This window comes from Arachis ipaensis, chromosome B3 (genome assembly GCF_059453495.1).
Source record: "Arachis ipaensis isolate K30076 ecotype BB chromosome B3, ASM5945349v1, whole genome shotgun sequence".
NCBI lineage: Eukaryota > Viridiplantae > Streptophyta > Magnoliopsida > Fabales > Fabaceae > Arachis > Arachis ipaensis.
In genome coordinates, this window is record NC_142438.1 from 107,522,513 (window position 1) to 107,549,159 (window position 26,647).

The 26,647-nt window shown below is 36.9% G+C and overlaps 1 non-coding gene across 1 annotated transcript; it reads left to right on the forward strand.

Moving 5' to 3' along the window:
* The first annotated feature begins 24,543 nt into the window (after window positions 1–24,543).
* Window positions 24,544–24,652, forward strand: LOC148571960 (small nucleolar RNA R71). Its single transcript, XR_015907994.1, has one exon. It is a non-coding gene; the product is annotated as a small nucleolar RNA R71 (small nucleolar RNA).
* The last annotated feature ends 1,995 nt before the right edge of the window (window positions 24,653–26,647 follow it).

The window sequence follows — 26,647 nt, forward strand, 5'->3', positions numbered from 1 at the left end:
AAGAGATTATAAAACGACGCAGTTTGATGGACTGAAGAAAAGGGCAAAAAAGGAAAAGACTCGGACCAGTTGATTTAAACCAGCTTGGTCGAACCAGATTTAAAGTATCTGGTTTAAAAATAAATTTTATTAACCGGTTTTATAAAACACCAATAATAAAGTGACACGTCAGCAACTTTAAAAAAAGTTGTTTTTGTCAACTCTATGTGAGTGGCCTCCAAAATCTAATATCTTAATTAAAATGATTCAAGAGAGTGGATATTTTTATTTTAAAATTGATAATGTCATCTCAATTTGATAAGGAGTGGATCCTCTCTAATAAAAAAAAACTAGATGGTATTCAGTATTTAATCTAATCATTTATTACTCTCTTTTTCTTATTTATTTTTGGTTCTACTCATAGAATTAAAGGTGATAAATCACAGGAGAGGATTCCTTTTGTTATATGCATTGTTGTAAAAACCGGACCGGATCGACCGGTTCGACCGAAAAACCAGTGAACCAGACTCTATATCGATTCGGTCTGATATTTAAACCGTACAAGGAATTGAACCGGTGCAAATCGGTCAAACTCGGTGTGAACCGGTACGAACCGGTCAAACTCGGTGAGGCAGTCCGACCGAACCACTTGGGAGAAAATATTTTCAAAATGTTTGAGGTACCCCTACCCTCAAGGAAACCAAAGGGCTCCCCAACCACTAGATCACTATGTTTTCTATTTAAATTAATGCAAATTATAATAGATATAGATATCTTCCATCAAATAGTTTACTTTTATTTAATTTATTTTAATTTTAATTATAAACTCACTCATTCTTAAATTAATTATATTTTTATTTAACAATAATTATAAAATCACTTTTTTTCTAATTATTTAATATCTATTAATATTATTTTTTAATAAATACTTGTAGTATATAATAGTATAAAAGATATAAACTAATTAATAAATTATTAAAATTTAAAAATAATAGTTATTTTAATATAAAAATAAAATAAAAATATTTATGATAGAATAAAAATAATAAAATATTTATTGCTCATATTCCATATTGTTTTAAAATAATTTGATATTTTAAAATGTTAGTAAAAATATGTATTTTAAATTTTAATTTTAAATTTTTGACTATTTTTTATTTTTTATTTACATAAGACCGGATTAACCAGTTTAACCAGTAATCCAACGATTAAACCAATAATTCAGTGACCCAATGACCTGATCGGTTCGATCACCGATTCGATTCTGACAACTATGGTTATATGTTCATTCCAATCGTAAGAACATCTCAAGAGCCAAAGGCAACCATCTCTAGCATTATAAGTGCTGCTGCCTGCTGGACTTAGAATTCCAATGCCAACCCGGTTGAGGTCCAATGTGCACTCTTGAATGAAACTTATAAAACAATTCCACGCACTATGTCAGTTGTCAGAGGGATACCAAGTCTGTTTAAATGCCCATTGGAGTAAGATCAAATATCACCAAGAGTTAAGTCAACATTAGAAATGTGAATGAAAGGAAGAACATTGCATAATTGCCATTTGAGGACCAGTGATCATACCAAAAAGAGATTGGTCAATGGGTCAATGAACCAAAAGAAACCCTCTTTAATTTAGATAAATTTTATCATGTTTTTTATTTAGTATTTAATTTTTATTTAACTTATTTTTTTATAATATTTTTTAATATTTAAAATTTATTACTTTTATATTTTTAAATTAAATATTAATTATTTAACTTTTTTTGGCATTTAAATACTACCTTTTAAACAACATAATAAACATCTTAACTTTATTAAATATAACAATTAAATTTTTCCAAAAACAAGAGGATTCCTTGGAACATAAAACACAAAATTAAATTGGTTCTTCAAATACTTGTCAAGCATAATTTGGACATTCAGCTTGTTTCTAATATTTAAAAATTGTTATATTAATGTATTCGTCAAAACATAATTCACACAAAAAGAGTCTCTAATATTAAATTTACCCGCTTTCTTAAGAGAAATAATAGTTTGTCAATTAACAAGAGACAAATTTTTTTCATTATTTCTATCATTTCATAGAAATTGGTGAATAGTAGAATTTATTTTTTTTTGACAAACATATGAGTGCATAAGAGACACTTGCATATAATAGATCGGAATAGAAGACACACTAGTGCATATAGTGTACCAGCATATAGCCACGCTTTTTAAGCGTGGCCGTAATGAAACCCTGTCGCCACGCTTTTAAAACGTCCTTGTTTCTCTCTATGGCCACGCTTTTGAAGCGTGGCAGAAAAAAAACGTGGCCTTTTCTCTAATCAATTGCCACCCTTACAAAAGTGTGGCCGTTGATCATTTTCGCCACACTTTTGAAGCGTGGCAAAAAAAAAGTGGCCAAATCTCTTATCTATCGCCACCCTCATTAAAGCGTGGCCATTGACCACTTTTGGCCACGCTTTTGAAGCGTGGCAAGAAAAAAGCGTGGCCATAGGCCTTTTTTCTTGTAGTGACACCACAGACTTGTTCAAACATAACCTCGCTGTCTTATTTAATGGTTTGTCTTTTGATGCCTAAACATCTTTACTTGTTTTTAGTTTTATTTTTAATTAGTTTTTCTTAGATTTAAATCAAAATTCTTATGTTTTTAGTGAAGTTTGATGACTAATCATATGTTTGGAGTTATTTAGAATGATTATGTTTTTAGGCCACATTTAAAACAAATCAGGATGAAATTTATAAGAAAACACAAGTACACTTCCAAGGAGGAACATAAGGTTGGCGCCAGGCTTGAAAAGATCAAGCCCAGCACCAGAAACTGGAAGCCCATCGCCCCTGCTCCAAGCTGGGCGCCCAACCTCCAAGCCCAACTCTAAGGAAGTGGCGCACAATGCCCTTACCCCAAGCTCAGCGCCCAATTCCACCATCATCAAACCCAGCACCTTTGTGCCTGGGAGGAAGCACAAGTGGGCTGGTGTCCAGCTTTAGAGAGTGGAACCCAGCGCTACCAAAATCCCAAGTACTGGGTGCCCAACACCCAAATTCGGAGCCCAACTCCAAGTGCAAATTCAACTCCCAGTAATCTAGAATGCTTCAAAGTCCACTGCCAATCCAAGGAGCCCAGTGTCAAGTCCAATTTCAACTCACAGAAAGTTCCAAATTCAACTCAAGATTCAAGATTTAAATGATTAGTTAGCAACAACTTCTTCTAGAAAAATAGGATTTGGTTGTTAGGATTTAGATTAGATTAGATTTGAATTTGAATAAGTTGTTGTCTTTTCCTTCGGAAGATAAGATTAATTTTTGAATTTCAATTAGTTAGGAAGCTGGAATATAAATAAGTGAACAAGGTTTACAGAAATCATCGAATATTGGGGCTATCAAGCACCTCATTAGTTTTAGGTTATTTTTTTTCCTACCATGAGTAATAAACCTCTTTTGTTAAAGGTTAGGAGCTCTGTTTTATTTTTTTGATTAGTAATGCAAGTGCTTTCTTTATTTTAATCCATGCTTTGCTAATTTTTCAAGATTGAGTTTCGTTATTCATCTTTAATGATTAGAAGTATTTGAAAATATTCTAACTCTGTTTTAGATTCTGTTATTACTTTAGAAAATTTAATATCGGAATTAGATTGAAATTTTTTCTCATGATTTTTAACTTGACTAGGAATAATATTTTAAAAGTTGTGTGGCTTTAAATCAAAACAGTACTTCACCTCTTCTCTTAATTAGTTGACCAAAAGATTGATGATTAGTTAAGAGAAATTATATTACCAAGGAATTAGAAGTTAATTATAAATGATTTGCTGCAAAAATATTTTTGCATGAGTTAAAGTAGGAAAACACAAGTATTATTTTTTCTAAGAATTTAACATTTCCGAAGCCTTCAACATTCTCATTCTTTGATTACTTCGTAAATCTATAAGTTTTCTCACGTTCACAATGAATTCTCCCTTCACTCTTCTTTGCTTCTAATTCAAGATCCACAATCCTCTTGCCAAGGTATGATGGAGCTAATTAGAGTTCAATTAGACGTTGCTTGATTCAAACCATTAATTCTCATGGGAACGATATCCACTCACCATGGTATTACTTAATACAATTTGGTGCATGATGGAGTGAGGATAGCACCCGTTCGGATTTTCTCAATAGGAAATAAGCGTTTCGTTACAAGTATAGACCAAACCGGCAACCAACTCCCACCATCAAAGTTTAAATTTCAAATAAAAATATAACCGAGAGTAATTAAACCTCGGCTCGTCTCCCTCGGACAATGCAATTAAGATGTCACACTCTTGGTTGTGAGGAAAAGGGGGTTTTCAATCAAGGAATAAAAGATTAAAAGAACCAAGAGATAAAATAACTAAGCAATGATAAAAAAGGAAATTAATGCAAGTAAAAAGGAAACAAGGTCAAAACTAGTGAAAATGCTATAAATGAATAAAAGAGCATTGACTTGGGAATGAGAATTAAGGAATCCTATCATTGTCATAACCACAACTATGGCAACTATGATGAGTCAATCTCGCTTCGTCAACCCCTAACATCGAGAAGTAAGTCAAGCAAGCATAATTGACCTTAATCCATAAGTCCTAGCTAACTTACTAATTTCTTAGTAAAAAGCTAGCATCAATGGAAACAAGAGCCAACTAACTACCCAAGAATTACCACTAAATGTTGAACATTATGACTCTAGTATCCTAGGAGCTCATTTCCCAAGCCAAGGTGTGAAAATCTACTCAAAATTACCAAGTGGCATTTTCACAAACACTTGGTGGGCATAAAAGCAAAACATAAGAAATTGCAAAGGAAAATGAAAACTATAACGAAACTATTCACAAAATCAACAATAGATATTCAACCAAGCAAGGAGAAATCATAAAACATTAAATTCATCAATCAAAACTTCAAGAAATTAAAATTGCATATATTAACAAAGTAACTTCAACTATAAGAAAATATGGCAAGAGTAGTATAATTAAAGAGGGAATTGAAGAGTACTTACAATTAGATAAGCAAAATCTAAGAGCAAAATTGAAACTATAAAATGCTATAACGGAAATTAAGTAAACCCTAAGAGAGCATTTTCTACACAACACTACTCCTACTCCTACTCCTACTATGTATTTTCTATCTAAGGTGAGCTCCCTAAAACTAATCCTAAGCTAATGCCTTCTTATGTGTTGATGTCTCCTTCATATAGCACTTCAATTCAACCTCCAGCCTTCCAAAATTGGGCCAAGAGAGCCCCAAAATCGACAGCCACGTGACATTTTAATGAAGTCATGCACTGGGACCTGTGTGTACGCAAACATCTGTCCGTACGCACACTTGCTGGTTTTTGCACTTGTGCGTGCACACAGGAGGTTTTGCGTATGCACACTTGGCTGTGTGCTTTTTCTTTGTTTTCTTCATGTGTTCTCCCTTTTTGCATGCTTCCTTCCACTTTTGCTTAGCCATTCTTGCCTATTGGACCTAAAGTCACTCACAAAACATATCACGACATCGAATGGAATAAAAGTGGAATTAAATTGCTTAATTTAAGAACAAAAATGCATGTTTTCACATTTAGGTTAAATTTAGGGATGAAACACAAAAGTATGCTATTTTGGTGATTAAATGTGAGTTTATGTGATGAAATCCATCTAATTCAAGCCAAAATTAATCATCAAATATGGACTCATCAATTCTCCCATACTTAAACAATAGCATGTCCTCATGCTAAACATAAACAAGGAAAATGATCAAAGGGTGACAATGGTGCACGGAATTACACTTCACACAACTGAACCAGCAAGTGCACTGGGTCATCCAAGTAATACCTGAGTGAGTTAGGGTCGATCCCACGAGGATTGTGATTTAAAGCAAGCTATGGTTATCTTGTAGATCTTAGTCAGGCGAATAGAAAAGTTGGTTGGTTGTTTAAAACGCATAAAAGTAAAATAAAGATAACATTACTCAGTTGATGGTGAATGCAATGATAAAAAGATGGTTAAGGCTTTGGAGATGCTTTATTCTTCTGGATCAATTCAGTTTTACTAACTCTTCCAACTGTGAATAATTTCTTCTATGGCAGGCTGCAAGTGATCAACGCCTTTCTTGAGAGGCTGCCAATTCTCCTCCAGAGCTGAACCCCAGGGTTAGTGTGGATCCAGTCTGATTGAGGGTGAAGCTCCTGCAGTTCTTTCCCTTTAGTGATCCTACTCAAAACGCCACAGACAAGGTCGAATCTTTCAGATCAGAGAATGCTGCACCTTTGGTTCTAGCCTCTACCAGAAAGACTCTAATCTCCCCATACCTCTTCTGAACTGGTGTTTCGAGAAGTCCGCAAGAAAGTCGTGGATAAGCTGTCTAAGAGATGTATAATCAAGCTAGTGGTTCATCATTGTCCGATGAAAGACTAACTCTAAACCCATGTAGAATGAGATAACCTTGTGCCAGTTCAACGCATTCATAAGGATGAAGAACGAAGATACATCTTAGAATAGAGAATCAAACACGGATTGAAGATAAAACAGTAATACTTTATTAATCCATAAAACTCAGTAGAGCTCCTCCCCTCAACCTAGGAGGTTTAGAGACTCATACTGAGAGAAAAATACAATAAAACGTGTAAAGTGTTTGGAAAGCTGGTTGAATCCCTAAAAAGTATAAAAGTTTTTAAATAAATACTAGACTAATGACTAAGGATTATATAAGAAGGGTAAAACAGTCTTTTAGTACGAAAATCCACTTTTGGCACCCACTTGGTGAGTGTTTGGGCTGAGCAAAAGAGTGAGCCACGTGCTAGGAGGGCTCTAGGGCGTTGAACGCTGGCTAGGGACACCTTCTTGGGCGTTGGACGCTGGTCACGTTGAACGCCAGTTTTGAGCCTTCAATTCTGAAGCAAAGTATGGACTATTATACATGGATGGAAAGCCCTGGATGTTAGCTTTCCATAAGCGTTGAGAACGCTTAATTTGGACTTCTGTAGCTCCAAAAAAGCTCTTTCGAGTGCAAGGAGGTCAGATCCTGACAGCATCTGCAGTGCTTTCTCTGCCTCTGAATCAGACTTTTGCTCTAGCTCCTCAATTTCTGCCAGAAAATACCTGAAATTATATAAAAACACAAAAACTCAAAGTAGAATCCAAAGATGTGAATTTTGCACTAAAACCTATGAAAACTTAATAAAACTTAAACAAAACATACTAAAAACTATATGAAAATATGGCAAATAAAATATCCGCTCATCACAACACCAAACTTAAACTGTTGCTTGTCCCCAAGCAACTAAAACAAAGTAGGATAAAAAGAAGAGTAAGATACAATAAATCTCAGAGTTTTTAATGAAGCTCAGTTTCAATTATATGAGTGGGACTTAGTAGCTTTTTGCTTCTGAATAGTTTCGGCATCTCTCTATCCATTGAAACTCAGAAGTGTTAGTCTCTTTAGGAACTTAGAATCCAGATGATATTATTGACTCTCCTAGTTTAGTTATTTTTCATTCTTGAACACAATTTTTAGAGTCTTGGCTGTGACCCTAAGCACTTTATTTTCCAGTATTACCACCGGATACATAAATATCACAGACACTTAACTGGGTGAACTCTTTCGGATTGTGATTCAGCTTTGCTAGAATCCCCAAATAGAGGTTTTCAGAGTTCTTAAGCACACTCTTTTTGCTTTGGATCACGACTTTAACTGCTCAGTCTCAAGTTTTTTTACTTGACACCTTCACACCACAAGCATATAGTTAGGGACACTTTTCATTTGAAGTGCTTAGGCCAAGATTTTGTTTCTTTTAGGCCCTCCTAACCATTGATGCTCAAAGCCTTGGATCCTTTTACCCTTACCTTTTGGTTTAAAGGGTTATTGGCTTTTTGCTCTTGCCTTTTAGTTTAAAGAGCTATTGGCTTTTTCTGCTTTTTATCTCTTTTTTTTCGCAAGCATATATATTTATATTTTTTTTCTTTTATTGATTTTTTGCTGCTTTTTCTTGCTTCAAGAATTAATTTTTTTTTGAATTTTTCAGATTACCAATAATGCTTCTCCTTTTTCATCATTCTTTCAAGAGCCAACATTCTTAATTCCAACTTCAATTATGCACTGTTCATTCATACATTCAGAAAACAAAAGCAATGACACCACATCAAAATAATTTACTATTCTTATTATAGAACTCAAAATTCATGTATCTCAATTCTTTTCAAATAAAATTTTCTTTTAAGTAAGGTGAGAGATATATGAAACATTTCATAACTTTAAGACATAGATGATCATGCAACAAGAACAAGAAAACAGACAATAAAAATATAACAAAAAACAGAAAAATAACATAAGAAAGGGGATTAAGAGAACGAATCCACCTTAGTGATGTTGGCAACTCCTCCTCCTTGAGGATCCAATGTAGTGCTTGATCTCTTCAATGTCACGCCCTTGTCTTTGTTGTTCTTCTCTCATAGCCCTTTGGTCTTCTCTTATTTTATTGAGGATGGTAGAATACTCTTGATGTTCCAACCTCAATTGCTCCATATTAGTGTTCAATTCTCCAAGAGAATTATGCAATTGGTCCCAATAGCCTTGAGGAGGAAATTGCATCCCTTGAGGTATCCCAAGGATTTCTTGCTGAGGCGGTTGCACAGGCTCATGTGCATGGTCTCTAGTTTGCTCCATCATCTTCTTAGTGATGGGCTTGTCCTCCTCAATGAAGATGCCTCCCTCTATGAAAATTCCAGCTGAATTGCATAGGTGACATATGAGGTGAGAGAATGCTTGGTGGAAGGCTTTTCAACTATCTTGTACAATTCTTGAGATATCACCTCATGTATATCCACCTCACTCCTAATCATGATGTAATGAATCATGATGGCTCTGTCAATGGTCACTTTTGACCGTTTGTTAGTAGAGATGATAGAGCGTTGGATGAATTCCAACCATCCTCTAGCTACATGCTTGAGGTCAAGCCTTCTTAGTTGAGTAGGCTTGCCTTAGGAATCCCTTTTCCACTGTGTTCCTTCCACACAGATGTCTGAGAGCACTTGATCTAACCTTTGATCAAAATTGACTCTTCTAGTGTAAGGATGTGGGTCGCCTTGCATCAAAGGCAAGTTAAACACCAACCTCACACCTTCTGGACTGAAGTCTAAGATTCTCCCTCAGACCATGGTGCTCCAATTCTTGGGATTTGGGTTCACACTAATGTCATAGTTTTTCGTGACACTTGCATTAGCATAGAACTCTTGCACCATTAAGATCCCAACCTCTTAGATGGGATTGGTTAGGACTTCCCAACCTCTTCTCCGGATCTCTCTTCAGATTTCCAGATACTCATTCTTCTTAAGCCTAAAAGGGACCCCAGGGATCACCTTCTTCTCTGCTACTACTTCATAGAAGTGGTCTTGGTGGGCTTTGGTGATGAATCTCTCCATCTCCTAAGATTCGGAGGTGGTGGCTACGGCCTTTTCTTTCCTCTTTCTAGAGGATTCTCCAACCTTGGGTGCCATAAGTAATAATGGAAAGTAAAAAGCAATATTTTTTCCATACCAAACTTAAAATCTTTGCTTGTCCTCGAGCAAAAATAAAAAAAAGAGAAGAATGGAGTAGAAGAAAATAGATGGAGATGGAGGGAGAGAAGTAATTCGGCCAAGTGGGCTTTAGAGTATATGAAGTGTGTGTACAAAGGGCTAGTAAGAGGGGGTATTTATAGGAGTGGCTAGGTTAGGGTTTGGTCATGGGTGGGGTAATGGGAGGAAAATTTGATTTTGAAGTGGGTGGGGGTTAGTGGGAGTTATGATGGTTTTCGAGAAGTGATATGGATATGATTGGGCTAGGGTTTAAAGGGAAGAGTGTATGGGGAAGTGTGAAAAAGAAGAGTGAAGAAGTGGGGTAGGTAAAGATGCTGTGGGACCCACTGATCCTGAGAGGCTAGGGAATTCAAATTCCGTGCCCTTCTTCATGGGCGTTGAACGTCCAGCACTATGCTCTTGGCTGGCGTTCAACGCCAGCTATGCTGCCAATTGGGGCGTTGAACGCCTAGTCAGTGCTCCCTGGCTGGCATTCAACGGCAGCAAGTCTGCCAATTTGGGTGTTGAACACCCAGCCAGTGCTCCCTGGATGGCGTTCAACGCCAGCAAGACACTCTATCCAGAGTGGTCTATTTTCATTGTTGAACCTTTCTGTCTCTGTTCTGACTGCTTCACATGATCATGAACCTAAAGAAATAACTAAAAAAAAACAAATTTAAGGGATTAAAAGAAATAAAAATAACTAAATAGGGTTGGGTTGCCTCCCAACAAGTGCTTCTTTAACGTCACTAGATTGACGGTTAGCTCCTTTTGGAGATTGATATAGGCTCAGAATTTCGCCCCTTACAATGAACTTTCTTCCTGTCTTCTCATGGATGAGCTCCACATACTCTAGAGACAAGACACGACTCACTGTATGTGGTATGACTGGTTTCTTGGTGAAGACAACTCTCATGCCAGGTGAGAGGCCTTCAGTGGGGACTCTCTTGTCCCTCCAGCCTTTAGGTACTTTCTTCTTAGTACCTTTGTTCTCAGTGCTTGTAATGGCTGCCCAACACCAAATGTAGAATTGATTTTTGGGGACTTAGTAAAGCTTTGCACTGAAAGAGATGGTTGGAACACTAAGTGTTGTACAATTATCTCTCTTTTTTCAAAGGGAGAGTTGGGGTGAGGCATCTTGAACAGAATGTGATCCTCCGCTAGTTGTAGAATCAGTTCTCCCTTAGCTACATCAATGATAGCATTGACAGTGGCTAGGAAAGGTCTTCCAAAGATGATAGATTCATCCTCATCTTCTTCAGTATCTAAGATTATGAAGTTTTCAGGGATGTAAGGTCTTCAACCTTTACCAATACATCCTCTACTAAGCATATGCTTTCTTCATTGATTTGTCTTCCATCTCTAGTGAGATATTTGTAGCTTGTACTTCAAAAGATTCCAGTTTCTCTATTACAGAGAGTGGCATGAGGTTTATACTTGACCCTAGGTCACACAAAGCCTTCTCAAAGGTCATGGTGCCTATGGTGCAAGGAATTAGGAAGCCTCTGGGATCCGGAAGCTTCTGAGGTAGCTTCTGCTGTACCAAAGTATTGAGTTCTTTGGTCGACACTGGAGGTTCTTCTTCCAAAGGTTTTGTACCAAATAACTTAGCATTCAGCTTCATGAGAGCTCTTAGGTACTGAGCAACTTGCTCTTCCCTAGTGGCTTCACCCTCATCAGAGGATGAGTATTCATCAGAACTCATGCACTACAGGAGTGTATGCAAGGGAACCTCTATGGTCTCTATATGAGCCTTGGCTTTCTTTAATTCTTGGATAGTGATGAGCGGATAATTTATACGCTTTTTGGCATTGTTTTTAGGTAGTTTTTAATATGTTTTAGTTAGTTTTTATTAATTTTTATTAGTTTTTAAATAAAAATCACATTTTTGGACTTTACTATGAGTTTGTGTGTTTTTCTATGATTTCAGGTATTTTCTGGCTAAAATTGAGGGACCTAGGCAAAAATCTGATTCAGAGGCTAAAAAAGGACTGCAGATGTTGTTGGATTTTTGACCTCCCTGCACTCGAAGTGGATTTTCTGGAGCTACAGAAGCCCAATTGGCACGCTCTCAATTGCGTTGGAAAGTAGACATCCTGGGCTTTCCAGCAATATATAATAGTTCATACTTTGCCTGAGATTTGATGGCCCAAACTGGCGTTCCAAGTCAGCTTAAAAATTCTGGCGTCAAAACGCTAGAACTGGCACAAAAGCTGGCGTTTAACTCCAAGAAAAGTCTCTACATGTGAAAGCTTCAATGCTCAGCCCAAGCACACACCAAGTGGGACCGGAAGAAGATTTTTACATTAATTACCTATTTCTGTAAATCCTAGGCTACTAGTTTTCTATAAATAGGACCTTTTGCTATTGTATTTTCGTACTTTTCACATATACTTTTGATCTTGGAATACTTTTCATCTTTGGGAGGCTGGCCATTCGGCCATGCCTAGACCTTTTTGTTCTTATGAATTTTCAACAGTGGAGTTTCTACACACTATAGATTAAGGTGTGGAGCTCTGCTGTTCCTCATGAATTAATGCAAAGTACTATTATTTTTCTATTCAACTCAAGCCTATTTCTTCTCTAAGATATACACTCGTTCTTCAACCTGACGAATGTGATGATCCGTGACACTCATCATCATTCTCACCTATGAACGCGTGCCTGACAACCACTTCCGTTCTACTTGCAATAGCTTGAGTGCATATCTCTTAGCCTCTTGGTTCATGACGCATGGTTTCCTCGCTTGACAACCGAGCCTTCCATTCCGTGAGATCAGAGTCTTCGTGGTATAGGCTAGAATTATTGGCAGCATTCCTGAGATCCAAAAAGTCTAAACCTTGTCTGTGGTATTCCGAGTAGGATCTGGGAAGGGATGACTGTGACGAGCTTCAAACTCGCGAGTGTTGGGTTTAGTGACAGACGCAAAAGGATCAATGGATCCTATTCCAACATGATCGAGAACCGACAAATGATTAGCCGTGTGGTGACAGCGCATTTGGACCATTTTTATTGAGAGGACGGGAGGTAGCCATTGACAACGGTGAAATCCAACATAAGCTTGCCATGGAAAGGAGTGTGAATGATTGGAAGAAGGCAATAGGAAAGCAGAGGTTCAGAAGGAACAAAGCATCTTCATACGCTTATCTGAAATTCTCACCAATGAATTACATAAGTATCTCTATCTTATTTTATGTTTTATTCATAATTATCTTAAACTCCATAACCATTTGAATCGCCTGACTGAGATTTACAAGATGACCATAGCTTACTTCAAGCCGACAATCTCTGTGGGATCGACCCTTACTCACGTAAGGTTTATTACTTGGACGACCCAGTACAGTTGCTGGTTAGTTGTGCGGAATTGTGAAAAAGAGTTGAGATTACAATTGTGCGTACCAAGTTGTTGGCACCATTGATGATCACAATTTTGTACACCAAGTTTTTAGCGTTGTTGCCGGGGATTGTTCGAGTTTGGACAACTGACGGTTCATTTTGTTGCTTAGATTAGGTAATTTTATTTTATGTTCAAGCTTTTTACTTTTTATTTTCGAAAAAATTTTCAAAAATACAAAAATTTTTTTTCTATTCTGTTCTTCAAAGTTTTTAAGAATGAATTTTAGAGTTTCATGATGATCTGTTGAAGTCTGGCTGGCTGTGAAGCCATGTCTAATCTTTTGGACCGAGGTTTCAACTTATCATCACAAGAGCTTGATGATTTCTATCAATCTTGCTGCTGAAAGTAATGATCTGCTAAAGCTTGGCTGGCCATTGGTCATGTCTAGTGTTTTGGACTGGAGCTTTCACTGAAAGCTTGGTTGGCTAGTAAGCCATGTCTAATTCCTGGACCGGAGTTTTAGACTAACATTGCATGATTCCTGGAATTCTTATTAAAAATTTTGAATCTCTTTATTTTCTTTTCCATATAATTTTCGAAAAATCACAAAAAAATTTATAAAATCTTAAAATAAAAAATATTTTATGTTTCTTGTTTGAGTCTAGTGTCTAATTTTAAGTTTGGTGTCAATTGCATGTCTTTATTCTTCTAATTTTCAAAAATTACATGCATTATGTTCTTCATTGATCTTCAAGTTATTCTTGATGATTTTCTTGCTCTGACCTTTATATTCTCTTGTTTTGTGTCTTTTGTTGTTTCTCATATGCATTTTCAAATTGTTATCGTCGTTAGTATACAAACTTCTAAGTTTGGTGCCTTGCATGCATTGTTAATTTAATCTTAGTATTCCATGATTAGTTGCATTTTGATTATTTCTCATCATTAAAAAAATTCAAAAAATTTTCAAAATTATGTATTTTCAAGTCAATAATACAGAGAATTGAAGATTCAGAACAAACACCAGAGGAATTACACAGAAAAAGTTGGGCGTTTAAAACGCCCAATGAGGAAAGAAAATCGGCGTTTAAACGCCAGCCAGGATACCTGGCTGGGCGTTAAACGCCCAAAAGGGTAGTATTTTGGGCGTTAAATGCCAGAATGGTATCCATTCTGGGTGTTTAACGCCAGGATGGCACAAGAGGGAAGATTTTATTTTTAAATCAAATCTTTTTCAAATTTTTATAATTTTTCAAAATCAAATTTTTTTTCAAATCATATCTTTTCAAAATCAATTTCTTTCCATTTTTTTTCATTTTCGAAAATCCTTGTTACAATTGATGATTTAATTCAAAATTTTCAAGTTGTTACTTGCCTATTAAGAAAGGATCAAATTTTAAATTCTAGAATCATATCTTCTAATTTCTTGTTAGTCAAGTAATCACTTCTAATTTTAAAACTTTCTTTTTTAATTTGATTTTCAATCATATCTTCTCAATCACATCTTTTTCAAAATAATTTTCAATCATATCTTTTTGATTTCTAATTTCAAAATCTTTTTTAAAATCAATTAACTATTACCTCAATTTCAATTTTCATTTCTTTTAATTATTTCAAAATATTTTTAATTTGTTTTCGAAAATTCTTCCCCTCTTCTCACATCCTTCTATTTAAGGACTAACACTCCTCCACTATCAGTAATTCGGACTCTCTCTCTATAAGTTCGAATTGTCTCTTCTCTACCTCCTCCTTCTATTCTTATTTTCCTCTGACACCTCAAGGAATCTCTATACTGTGACATAGAGGATTCCATACTTTCTTCTCCTCTCTTTCATATGAGCAGGAGTAAGGACAAAGGCATTCTTGTTGAAGCTGATCCTGAACCTGAAAGGACCTTGAAGAGAAAGCTAAGAGAAGCTAAAGTATAACTCTCTGTAGAGGACCTAATAGAAATTTTCAAACAAGAAGAAGCCATGGCAGCCGAAAACAACAACAATGCCAACAATGCAAGGAAGGTGCTTGGTGACTTTACTGCACCTACTCCCGACTTCTATGGGAGAAGCATTTCTATCCCTGCCATTGGAGTAAACAACTTTGAGCTTAAGCCTCAATTAGTTTCTCTAATGCAACAGAATTGCAAGTTTCATGGACTTTCATTAGAAGATCCTCATCAGTTTTTAGCTGATTTCTTTCAAATCTATGATACTGTTAAGACCAATGGGGTTGACCTTGAGGTCTATAGACTTATGGTCTTCCCTTTTGCTGTAAGAGACAGAGCTAGGATATGGTTGGACTCACAACCTAAAGAAAGCCTGAACTATTGGGAAAAGCTAGTCAATGCCTTCTTGGCAAAGTTCTTTCCAACTAAAAAATTAAGTAAGCTTAGAGTGGAAGTCCAAACCTTCAAACAGAAGGAAGGTGAATCCCTCTATGAAGCTTGGTAAAGATACAAGCAATTGATCAGAAGGTGTCCTTCTGACATGCTTTCAGAATGGAGCATCATAGGTATCTTCTATGATGGTCTATCTAAACTGTCCAAGATGTCATTGGACAGCTCTGCTGGAGGATCTCTTCATCTGAAGAAGACACCTGTAGAAGCTCAGGAACTCATTGAGATGGTTGAAAATAACCAATTCATGTACACTTATGAAAGGAACCTTGTGAATAATGTGACAAATCAGAAGAAAAGAGTTCTTGAGATTGATACTCTGAATGCCATATTGGCTCAGAATAAAATATTGACTCAGCAAGTCAATATGATTTCTCAGAGTCTGTCTGGCATGTAAGCAGCAACAGGCAGTACCAAAGAAGCTTCATCTGAAGAAGAAGCTTATGATCCTGAGAACCCAACAATGGAAGAGGTAAATTACATGGGAGAACCCTATGAAAATACCTATTATCCTTCATGGAGAAATCATCTAAATCTCTCATGGAAGGACCAACGGAGGCCCCAACAAGGCTTCAACAACAGTAATGGTGGAAGAAATAGGTTTAGCAATAGCAAGCCTTTTCCATCATCCTCTCAGCAACAGACAGAGAATTCTAAGCAGAGCCACTCTGACGTAGCAACTGTAGTCTCTGATCTAATTAAAACCACTCAAAGTTTCATGATTGAAACAAGGTCCTCCATTAGAGATTTGGAGGCACAAGTGGGTCAGCTGAGTAAGAGGATTACTGAACTCCCTCCTAGTACTCTCCCAAGCAATACAGAAGAGAACCCAAAGAGAGAATGCAAGGCTAATAAACACGTCCCACATGGCCGAATGCATAGAGGAGGGAAAGGTAGTGATTTCCACTGAGGAAGACCTCAATAGACATCCACTGGCCTCCAAGGAGTTCCCTAATGAGGAACCATGGGAATCTGAGGCTCATACAGAGACCATAGAGATTCCATTGAATTTACTTCTACCATTCATGAACTCTGATGAGTATTCTTCCTCTAAAGAGGATGAAGATGTTAATGAAGAGCAAGTTGCTAAGTACCTTGGAGCAATCCTGAAGCTAAATGCCAAGTTATTTGGTAATAAGACTTGGGAGGATGAACCCCCCTTGCTCACCAAAGAACTGGATGACTTGACTAAGCAGAGATTACCTCAAAAGAGACAGGATCCTGAAAAGTTCTCAATACCTTGTACCATAGGCACCATGACCTTTGAGAGGGCTCTGTGTGACCTAGGGTCAAGCATAAACCTCATGCCTCTCTCTGTAATGGAGAAGCTAGGGATCCTTGAGGTACAAGCTGCAAGAATCTCACTAGAGATGGTAGACAATTTAAGGAAACAGGCTTATGGACTTATAGAGGATGTCTTGGTAAAGGTTAAAGACCACTACATCCCTGTTGATTTCATAATCCTAGACAATGGGAAGTGTATGGATGAATCCATCATCCTTAGCCGACCCTTCCTAGCCACAGCAAAAGCTGTGATTGATGTTGACAGAGGAGAATTGGTCCTTCAAGTGAATGAGGACTCCCTTGTGTTTAAAGCTCAAGGATTTCCCTCTGTAACCATGGAGAGGAAGTATGAAAAGCTTCTCTCAATGCAGAGTCAAATAGAGCCCCCACATTCAAACTCTAAGTTTGGTGTTGGGAGGTCATCATCATGCTCTGAGTATCTGTGAGGCTCCATGAGAGCCCACTGTCAAGCTATTGACATTAAAGAAGCGCTTGTTGGGAGGCAGCCCAATTTTATTATATCTATTTATTTTCCATTGTTATTTTATATTTTCTATAGGTTGATGATCATGTGAAGTCATAAAAACAACTGAAAAAGCAAAAACAGAATGAAAAACCGTATTAAAAATAGCACACCCTGGAGGAGAAGCTTGCTGGCGTTTAAACGCCAGTATGGGTAGCAGAATGGGCGTTAAACGCCCAGTCTGGCACCATTCTGGGCGTTTAATGCCAGAAATGGGCACAGAGTTGGTGTTAAACGCCAGAAAGGGGAGAAAAGCTGGCGTTAAACGCCAGAAATGGGCAGCAACGTGGCGTTTAACCCCAGGATTGGCACAGGAAGGGGCGTTTACACGCCAATATGGTTCAGGAATGAGAAATCCTTGACACTTCAGGATCTATGGACTCCACAGGATCCCCACCTACCTCATCTCTCTCTCACTTTTTCACACCTTCCCACAACACTCTTCCCCAAATACCCTTCACCAATCACCTCAATGCTCTTTCCCAAAAACCCCTCACCTATCGAATCCTACCCTCTTCTCCATGATCTCTTCACCAATCCATATACATGGCCGAACCACTAAGCCCCCCTCCATCTCCTCTATTTCCTCTTTCTTCTACTCTATTCTTTTTTCTTTTGCTCGAGGACGAGAAAACCTTCTAAGTTTGGTGTGGTAAAAGCGTTGTTTTTTGTTTTTCCATAACCATTTATGGCACCTAAGGCCGGAGAAACCTCTAGAAAGAGGAAAGGGAAGGCAAAAGCTTCCACCTCCGAGTCATGGGAGATGGAGAGATTCATCTCAAGAGTGTATCAAGACCACTTCTATGAAGTTTTGGCCAAGAAGAAGGTGATCCCCGAGGTCCCTTTCAAACTCAAAAAGGGTGAATATCCGGAGATCCGACATGAGATTCGAAGAAGAGGTTGGGAAGTTCTCACCAACCCCATTCAACAAGTCAGGATTTTAATGGTTCAAGAGTTCTATGCCAATGCATGGATCACCAAGAACCATGATCAAAGTGTGAACCCGAAACCTAAGAATTGGCTTACAATGGTTCGGGGAAAATGCTTAGATTTTAGTCCGGAAAATGTAAGGTTGGCACTCAACTTGCCCATGATGTAAGGAGATGCACGCCCCTACACTAGAAGGGTCAACTTTGATCAAAGGTTGGACCAAGTCCTCATAGACATTTGTGAAGAGGGCACTCAATGGAAGAGAGATTCAAGAGGAAAGCCGGTTCAACTAATAAGGCATGACCTCAAGCCCGTGGCTAGGGGATGGTTGGAGTTCATCCAACGCTCAATCATTCCCACTAGCAACCGGTCTGAAGTTACTATAGACCGAGCTATCATGATCTAGAGCATCATGATTGGAGAGGAAGTAGAAGTTCATGAGGTTATATCCCTAGAACTCTACAAGGTGGCGGACAAGTCCTCTACTTTGGCAAGGTTAGCCTTCCCTCATCTCATTTGTCATCTCTGCAATTCAGCTGGAATTGACATAGAAGAAGACATCCTCATTGATGAGGACAAGCCCATCACTAAAAAAAGGATGGAGCAAACAAGAGATCCCACTCATGGACAAGAGCATGAGGAAATACCTCATCATGAAATCCCTGAGATGTCTCAAGGGATGCATTTTCCTCCACAAAATTATTGGGAGCAAATCAACACATCCCTAGGAGAATTAAGTTCCAATATGGGACAACTAAGGGTGGAGCACCAAGAGCATTCCATCCTCCTCCATGAAATTAGAGAAGACCAAAGAGTCGTGACGGAGGAGCAACAAAGGCAAGGAAGAGACATTGAGGAGTTCAAGTACTCCATAAGATCTTCAAGAGAAAGAACAAGCCGCCATCACTAAGGTGGACCCGTTCTTTAATTTCCTTGTGTCTTATTTTCTGTTTTTTCGTTTCTTATGCTTTATATTTTATTTATATTTGTGTCTTATTACATGATCATTAGTGTCTTAGTGTCTATGCCTTAAAGCTATGAATGTCCTATGAATCCATGACATTTCTTAAATGAAAAATGTTTTTAATTGAAAAAGAAAAAGAAGTACATGAATTTCGAATTTTAAAATAGTTTAATTATTTTGATGTGGTGGCAATACTTTTTTATTTTCTGAATGAATGCTTGAACAGTGCATATTTTTGAATTTGTTGTCTATGAATATTAAAATTGCTGGCTCTTGAAAGAATGATGGAAAAGGAGAAATATTATTGATAATCTGAAAAATTATAAAAATAATTCTTGAAACAAGAAAAAGCAGTGAAAAGCTTGCAAAAAAAAAAAAATGCGAAAAAAAGAGGCAAAAAATAAAGAAAAAAGAGAATGAAAAAGCAAGCAGAAAAAGCCAATAGCCCTTTAAACCAAAAGGCAAGGGTAAAATAAAAAGGATCCAAGGCTTTGAGTATCAGTGGATAGGAGGGCCCACAGGAATAAAATCCTGGCCTAAGCGGCTAAACCAATCTGTCCCTAACCATGTGCTTGTAGCGCGAAGGTGTCAAGTGAAAGGCTTGAGACTGAGCGGTTAAAGTCATGGTTCAAAGCAAAAAGAGTGTGCTTAAGAGCTCTGGACACCTCTAATTGGGGACTTTAGCAAAGCTGAGTCACAATCTGAAAAGGTTCACCCAGTTATGTGTCTGTGGCATTTATGTATTCGGTGGTAATACTGGAAAACAAAATGCTTAGGGTCACGGCCAAGACTCATGAAGTAACTGTATTCAAGAATCAACATACTGAACTAGGAGAATCAATAACACTATCTAAATTCTGAGTTCCTAAAGATACCAATCACTCTAAACTTTAGAGGATAAAGTGAGATGCCAAAACTGTTCAGAAGCAAAAAGCTAATAGCCCCGCTCATCTAAATAAGACTGATCTTCATAGATGTTTTTGGAATTCATTGTATATTCTCTTCTTTTTATCCTATTTGATTTTCAGTTGCTTGGGGACAAGCAACAATTTAAGTTTGGTGTTGTGATGAGCGGATAATTTATACGCTTTTTGGCATTGTTTTTAGGTAGTTTTTAGTATGTTTTAGTTAGTTTTTATTATATTTTTATTAGTTTTTAAATAAAAATCACATTTCTGGACTTTACTATGAGTTTGTGTGTTTTTCTGTGATTTCAGGTATTTTCTGGCTGAAATTGAGGGACCTGAGCAAAAATCTGATTCAGATGCTGAAAAAGGACTGCAGAAGTGGGCCTGGAAGAAGATTTCTACATTAATTACCTATTTCTGTAAACCCTAGGCTACTAGTTTTCTATAAATAGGATCTTTTGCTATTGTATTTTCATACTTTTCACATATACTTTTGATCTTGGAATACTTTTCATCTTTGGGAGGCTGGCCATTCGGCCTTGCCTAGACCCTTTTGTTCTTATGTATTTTCAATGGTGGAGTTTCTACACACCATAGATTAAGGTGTGGAGCTCTGCTCTTCCTCATGAATTAATGCAAAGTACTATTGTTTTTCTATTCAACTCAAGCCTATTTCTTCTCTAAGATATACACTCGTTCTTCAACCTGACGAATGTGATGATCCATGACACTCATCATCATTCTCACCTATGAACGCGTGCCTGACAACCACTTCCATTCTATTTGCAATAGCTTCAGTGCATATCTCTTAGCCTCTTGGTTCATGGCGCATGGTTGCCTCACCTGACAACCGAGCCTTCCATTCCGTGAGATCAGAGTCTTCGTGGTATAAGCTAGAAATATTGGCAGCATTCTTGAGATCCGAAAAGTCTAAACCTTGTCTGTGGTATTTTGAGTAGGATCTGGGAAGGGATGACTGTGACGAGCTTCAAACTCGTGAGTGTTGGGCATAGTGACAGATGCAAAAGGATCAATGGATTCTATTCCAACATGATCGAGAACCGACAGATGATTAGCCGTGCGGTGACAGTGCATTTGGACCATTTTCACTGAGAGGACGGGAGGTAGCCATTGACAACGGTGAAACCCAATATAAGCTTGCCATGGAAAGGAGTATGAATGATTGGAAGAAGGCAATAGGAAAGCAGAGGTTCAGAAGGAACAAAGCATCTTCATACGCTTATCTGAAATTCTCACAAATGAATTACATAAGTATCTCTATCTTATTTTAATGTTTATTCATAATTATCTTAAACTCCATAACCATTTGAATCGCCTGACTGAGATTTACAAGATGACCATAGCTTGCTTCAAGCCGACAATCTCTGTGGGATCGACCCTTACTCACGTAAGGTTTATTACTTGGATGACCCAGTACAGTTGCTGGTTAGTTTTGCGAAATTGTGAAAAAGAGTTGAGATTACAATTGTGCGTACCAAGTTGTTGGCGCCATTGATGATCACAATTTCGTGCACCAGATAGGAATTTCTTTAGAGGGTGCTAAACACTCAGTAGGTATGCCATTGCTGGCATTCAACGCCAGTTTTGGTGGTTCTTTGGGCGTTGAACGCCCATCATGCATCCCTTCACTGGCATTTAACGCCAATTCCTTTGCCAAGTTGGGCGTTAAATGCCACCCAGTAAGACCTTTCTTAATGGCGTTCAATGCCAGATTCCCTGCCAGTTTGGGCGTTGAACACCCAGTGAGGTATTCCTCACTGGCGTTCAACGCCAGCTTCTGTGCTAGCTTGGGCGTTGAATGCCCAGTGAGATCTTCCTCACTAGCGTTCAATGCCATCTGAGTTTCTCCAGATTCGGCCTCATCCTCAGTGGTGATGGCCTTGCACTCTTCTCTTGGGTTTATGATGAATCCATATTTTACGGTATATTTTAGTTTGATTTGAGTGGATTCCATCACATAAACCCACATTTATTCACCTAAATAGCATGCTTTTGAGATTTCTTCCTAAATTGTGCTTGAAAGTAAAAACATGCTATTTTGTGCTTAATTTAGTCAATTTTATTCACTTTAATCCCATTTGGTGCCTTCATGTATTTGTTAAGTGATTTTCAGGTTTCCAAGGCAAGTATGGATAGAAGAAGTGAGGAAAAGAGCATGCAAAAGGGAAGAATTCAAGAAATAAAGGATTTGGAAAGCTGCCAGCCCTGACCTCTCTATACTAAATTGGTCATAACTTGAGCTACAGAGGTCCAAATGAGGCGGTTCTAGCAGCATTGGAAAGCTAACGTCTGGGGCTTCAAAATGATATACAATTTGCTATAGTGGACATAAGTCTAAGTGTGCGTACGCACAGGTACTTGTGCGTACGCACAAGTCAGGATTCAGCATGTGTGCGGACGCACACATCTGTGCGTCGGCACAGGTCCCTGCACATGACCTTATTAATTGCAACTCGCTGGCAGTGATTTTTGGGCCCCCAAAACCCAATCCAACTCATTTTCTGAAGCTATTTGAGGCCAAAGTGAAGAGGAATGAAGGGGGGCAATTAGGTTTAGTTTTTATTATGTTTTCTCTTAGTTTCTAGAGAGAGGGTGCCTCTCTCTAGAATTAGGGTTCTTTAGTTTAATTTCTTGTCATTTCTACTTTTAATTCTTGTTTCTATTTACTTTTCCTTGTCATTTATTGTTATTTCTTCTTTGCTCTTCTTTATTACTCGTCATTTCCTTTATTTTGTCAATTTATATTTTATGATACTCTTGTTACATTTTTTACTTTCAATTAATGAAAATTTATGTTTCTATGTCATTTATTGCTTTCTTTAGTTGTTATTGTTATTTTCTTGCTTGGGTAACTTTAGAATTTATTTTAATATATTTTAATATTATTTTATTTTCATGCACACCAAGTGTTTAATAAAATGCTTGGCTTAGTTTTTACTTAGTTTTTCTCCACTCTTGGCTTGAAATTATTGACTTTGGTGATCCTTGAGTCATTGATGTCCATTCTTGTTTGATATATTAGAGTAGTTAGTTGATTTGGTTTCCCTTGACTCTATGTGACCCCTTAGTGTTGACATAGGACTTAGGGATTGAAATTAACTATGCCTATTCGACTTATCTTCGATGTAAGATTAACTAAGTAGGATTAACTCTTCATAATCATTATATGTTTGTGGTCAATGGCTAGGATATGTAGCCTTAGTTCTCAATTACTTGTCAAGAGGTTTCTTGCTTTTGAAGTTTTATTGCTTTGACTTTTACTTGCTTTCATTTACTTTCTTGCATGTTAAGTTACTTTCTTGCCATTTATTTTCCTTGCATTTAATTGCTTTAACTTTTATTGCTTTGATGTGTAAATCCTTGCATGTTTAGTTTTCACACTCTTGATTGAGAAATTGGATGTTTGGGTGGAATTGAGTTGTGGATGTCCATTCCGCATTGTGTGAGAATGGTTAATTAGTTTGGTTTCTATTGACGCTATTCTTTCACTAAGTAATTAGTGAGTTGACTAGAACTTATGGATTGAGATCAATTACACCCTTTGACTAATTCTCAAGGAGGATTGACTGGTTTGGATTGCTTCCACACAATTGCCATGTTTGTGGTCCACAACTAGGATAGGAAACCTAGATTACCCACTTCTTGCCAAGAGTTGTCATCTACATTCCTTGCATTCTCATTTACTTTCTTGCTATTTACATCTCTTGCTCTCTTGCTTTCATTCCCAATCCCCCATGCTCTCTCTCATAGCCAATGATTATACATTTCATTGCAATTCCTAGGGAAGACGACCCGGGAGCTAAATACCCTCGGTTATTTTGTATTGACTTTATATTATTTGATCTTGAGAATTTATTGTTGGTTTGGACTATGCTACCAACGAATTGATGCTTGTGTCTTGATTGATTCTAACCCGACAATAATTCTTCTTATCAGTTTACTTCAGTATTACTAGGAAGAGTGTCAGGAGGAGTCTCAAGGATTCTCTTGCTCAGTTGGCCAACTTGTACCTCTAAATTTCTAATGGAGGATCTTATTTTAGTGATGAAACTATGAGTGATCTTAGAGAGGTTGGAGACTATAGTGACTAAGTCAGAAAGGCTCTGCTTAGGTGTCTCCATAAGTCCCTGAGAAGATGGAAATGATGGTCTGTTGTTGAACCTATTTTGGGTTCTTCCACCTTGATTATTGTTGAAGCCTTGTTGAGGCTTCTATTGATCCTTCCATGAAAGGTTAGGATGATTCTTCCATGAGGGATTGTAGGTGTTTCCATAGGGTTCTCCCATGTAATTCACCTCTTCCATGGTAGGTTGATCAGGATCATAAGCTTCTACTTCAGAGGAAGCTTCTTGAGTGCTGCCAGCTGCAACTTGCATTCTAGTCAAATGCTGAGATCATATTGACCTACTGGGTCAAGATCTTGTTCTGAGCTAATATGGCATTTAGAGTGTCTGCTTCAAGAACTCCTTTCTTCTGAGGGACCCCATTGTTCACAGGATTTCTCTAAGAGATGTACATAAATTGGTTGTTTGCAACCATCTCAATAAGTTCTCTTGCCTCTTCAGGCATTTTCTTCAAGTGGAGTGATCTACCAGCAGAACTATCCAATGATATTTTGGACATCTCAGACAGACCATCATAGAAGATAGCTAGGATAGACCATTCTAAGAGCATGTCAGGAGGACACCTCCTGATCAGTTACTTGTATCTTTCCCAAGCTTCATAGAGGAATTCACCTTCTTTTTGTCTGAAGGTTTGAACTTCCACTCTGATTTTGCTCATCTTCTGAGGAGGAAAGAATTTGGCCAAGAAAGCATTGACTAACTTCTCCCAAGAGTCTAAGCTTTCTTTAGGTTGAGAATCCAACCATATTTTAGCTCTGTCTCTAAAAGCAAAGGGAAAGAGCATAAGTTTGTAGACCTCAGGATCCATTCTATTGGTCTTAACAGTGTCACAGATTTGCAAGAATTCTGACAGGAATTGGTGTGGATCTTCTAGTGGAAGTCCATGGAACTTGCAACTCTGTTGCAGAAGAGAGACTAGCTGAGGCTTAAGCTCAAAGTTGTTAGCTCTAATGGAAGGTATGGAGATGCTTCTTCCATAGAAATCAGAGGTAGGTATGGTGTAGTCACCAAGATCCTTTCTTGCATCTCCTCCATTATTAGCATTGTCTGCCATGTCTTCAGCTTCTTGTTCAAAATTTTCTGAGAGGTTTCTTCCGAAGTGTTATACTTTAGCTTGTTGTAAATGCCTCCTTAGAGTTTTCTCAGGTTCAGGATCAGGTTTAAAAGAGAGGCTCTTTATTTCTGTTTCTGGTCATAAACAAGAAAAAGAAAACAAGAAAGAAGAAGAATGGGAGCTCTATGTTCAAGAACAGAGGACTCCCTATGAGATGTGAAGAAGAAAGAAAAGAAGAATGAAGATAGAGAAAATAGAGAAAGAATTCGGCTATGAAGATAGAGGAATTTGAAAATTAAAAAGTAAAAAGAGAAAATATTTTTTTTATTTTTAATTATTAATTAAATTTGAAAATAAAATTAATTAACTAAAAATATTTGAAAGTTAAATAATGAATTTCGAAAAAGAAGATAGAGAAATAGAGAAGATACTTTTGAAAATTAGAAGAGAGAAGAATTAGTTAGGAAGTTTTGAAAAAGAAGAAAGAGAATTTAATTAACTAATTAAGAAAGATTTGAAAACAAGATAAGATAGAAGATTAGAAAAGATTTGAAGTTAAAATTTTAAAATTAGAAAAGATAAGATAAGAATTTGAAAAAGATTTGAAAGGGATAAGATTTGAAATTTGATTTTTGAAAAAGATTTGATTTTGGATTTTGAAATTTGAAATTCTAAATTTTAAATTTTGAAATTGAATTTTAATTTTTTTTGAAATAAGATAAGATAAGATTTTTTTTTGAATTTTAAGAAAAGATAAAAAGATAAGATAGTAATTTGAAAAAGATACGATTTTGAAAATATTTGAACTTGAAATTTAAAACTAAGATAAGATAAGATAATGATTTTGAAATTAAAATTTGAAAAATTTGTTGCAATTTTCGAAAATTAAAGTAAAAAGATAGAAAAGATATTTTTTTGATTTTATGAATTAATGAAAAAAGAGGAAAACAACTAAATGACACCAAATTTAAAATTTTTAGATCTAAGACTCTAAATTTTCGAAAATTTCAAAGAAAAACACCTAAAGACACCAAACTTCAAAATTTTAACGATCAAAACAAGAAGAAAAACAAGAGCAAAACTTAAAGAATTCAAAGAAAATAAAGAACATGCAAAGGACACCAAACTTAAAAATTTTGAAAACCAAAGATACCAATTTCGAAAATTTTAAAAGAAAAGACACAAGAAGACACTAAACTTAAAGATTGACACAAGATTCAAACAAAAGACACTATTTTTGAATTTTTTTTAGAAAAAGACTCAAGAAATTCGAAAAAGACTCAAACAAGAACAAGAACAAAGACTCAAACAAAGGATAAAAATTAATAAAGAAAAGAAAAGGTTTTTGAAAATTTATTTTATTTTTTTTTGAAAAAAGAAAAGTAAAAGACTCAAACAAAATTAAAAATAATACCTAATCTAAGCAACAAAATAATCCAAGCAAAGATTGGATTGAAGGAATGAAGAAAAAGCATACAAAAATGGAGAATTCATGAAGAAATGAGGATTTGATGAACTCAAGGCAACGCGCACGCGTCACCCACGCGTACGCGTGAGGAGGAAATTTGCCAGTGACGAGTACGCGTGACCCAT